Source organism: Gadus chalcogrammus, chromosome 15, assembly GCF_026213295.1.
Source record: "Gadus chalcogrammus isolate NIFS_2021 chromosome 15, NIFS_Gcha_1.0, whole genome shotgun sequence".
Lineage (NCBI taxonomy): Eukaryota > Metazoa > Chordata > Actinopteri > Gadiformes > Gadidae > Gadus > Gadus chalcogrammus.
Genome location: NC_079426.1, coordinates 8,884,004 through 8,886,503, shown reverse-complemented (window position 1 = coordinate 8,886,503; position 2,500 = coordinate 8,884,004).

Here is a 2,500-nt window from a genome sequence, read left to right as displayed (position 1 = left end):
GGTTTCCAGTGAAACACAGCAGTGACCTGATTCCTTCCAGCAGTGCAAATCATTTCATGTTAGAAAATACAGTTCTCCACCACTGACGTTTGTGTTCTTAAACTCATTAACAGTATTAGGGAGGATTCTCCACATCCACGGAAAACATTCCTTCTGGATGTTCGGGATGGGCTGAAATATAGGTCTGCGATGTAGTCATTTCTGTGTCTCTAATGGTTTATTTTCTGCTCTAATCAGTCCGGGTTAAGCCCTTGAAACAAGTACACTGACAATAATAAGAAATAAACCTCCTAATCTGCCTTTAATCTGGCCCTTAATGTACCAAGCAGTTGTCTAATCCCTCTCTTATTTGTCATCTAGGGACAGATAAACGCAGAGATACGTCACAGCCTGAATCTTATATGACGACAGAGCTAGCTTGCAGGATAGCTACAACAAAAGTCAGATAAGGAGAACTAGCTAATAGCTGTACTACAAAGTAAAAACGAGCTAGAGTCCTGAATGTGTACGGTCTAAACGAGCTATAAAGTCCAAACTAGCAATAAAGTCCAACTCAAACTAGCTATAATATCCAAGCTAGCTATGTGTTCAAACAAAGAGCTATAAATGGGTTAAGATTAAAAGGAGCTCAAATCTCCAAACTAGCTAAAGTCAAATGGTCCAAACAAGCTAATATCAAACGGTCCAAACAAACGAATGTTAAACAGTCCAAACGAGCTAATGTCAAACGGTCGATACAACCTAATATAAAACGGTCCTTACGAGCTAATGTCAAACGGTCCAAACACGCTAATGTCCAATGGTCCAACCGAGCTAATGTGAAACGGTGCAAACAAGCTAATGTCAAATAGTCCGAATGATCTAATGTCAAATGGTCTAAACTAGCTTTGAGTTCAAAACCAGCGGGAAGAGGAGGAGGTCCAAGCTATCAGGAGGAGGAAATCCAAACTAGCAGGAGGAGGGGGTAGAAAAAGCTAGCGGGAGGAAGAGGTCCAAGCGAGCGGGAGGAGGAGATCCCAGCTAGCAGGAGGAGGAGGAAGTCCTAGCTAGCAGGAGGAGGAAGTCCCAGCTAGCAGGAGGAGGAGGAAGTCCTAGCTAGCAGGAGGAGGAAGTCCCAGCTAGCAGGAGGAGGAGGTCCCAGCTAGCGGGAGGAGGAGGAGGTTCCAGCTAGCGGGAGGAGGAGGTCCCAGCTAGCGGGAGGAGAAGGAGGTTCCTGCTAGCGGGAGGAGGAGGAGGTCCCAGCTAGCGGGAGGAGGAGGAGGTCCCAGCTAGCGGGAGGAGGAGGAGGTCCCAGCTAGCAGGAGGAGGAGGTCCCAGCCAGCGGGCTCAGTGGGACCAGGCGGACGGAAGGAGAAGGTATTTAATCGTCTTTGGTGAATTAGTTGTCCTTATTACCATAGTGGTCTTCAGCCAGCGTAACAGGGCTTTCCTGGAAAATCCCATTGAACACACATTTTAATTTCATCTCTACAGCTCAATCATGTTGAGGACAACGTAAATATATTCCAATAAGATTAATCATTGTTTCTTTTTCCTCGTTTCCTCACCCCAGCCCCCCCCCCCCCCCCCCCCACCACCACCACCACCACCACCACTTCCACCACCCCCCCCCCCACACCAACACAAAATCCCAAACAGACCCGTGTTGGATTGGATGACAGGCCGCTTCACTCTAGCTGATTGGTTGTCCCGTGTTTGGAAGCGGTGGCGCCGAACATCACGAACATCATCATGAACCCAATTACAGGAGGAGAAGATCTTCAGCCTCGCTGTTAATCCGGGGATGACGTCTCCTCAGCTGTTATCCAATCAGCCGGCAGCGGGGAGCGAGCTCTACTGGTGAACCCAAGACTGTCATTCACACTCCACTGGGAACATCTGTCGGACCAGTTATTCTGCCAATCAACCACTATAGATAACGTAGGGGTCAAAGGCGACTCCATGTGAGTTCCTTTGCATGTGCTATAAGACCTCCGGGTGTTACAGCAGTCGGGAGCTGAGATGATCCAGCAGCAGAAGAGGAGAAGCTCCAGATGTCCAGGCTTCTAATCCTCCAGAGAGGAACGCAGGGCCCGGTTCATTATTCAGCGATTATATCCTCATCAATCCTGGGTAGAGTGGGCTGGGCCGGCATCTGGGGGCGTCTGGGGAGGACCTCGGAGAACTTAGGAGAATCTAGTGGAGAACCTAGGGAAGAGCCAGGGGGAGAACCTAGGGAAAAACCTAGTGTAGAACCTAGGAGAACCTAGGAGAACCTAGGGGAGAACCTCGGAGAACCTAGGAGAATCTAGTGGAAAACCTAGGGAAGAGCCAGGGGGAGAACCTAGGGGAAAACTTAGTGTAGAACCTAGGAGAACCTAGGAGAACCTAGGGGAGAACCTAGTTGAGGACCTAGGAGAACCTAGAATAACCTAGTGGAGAACCTAGGGGAGAACCTAGTGGAGGACCTAGGAGAACCTAGCGCCCGTCTGCATCTCCGAGCGTGTAGCAGAGTCCGGGC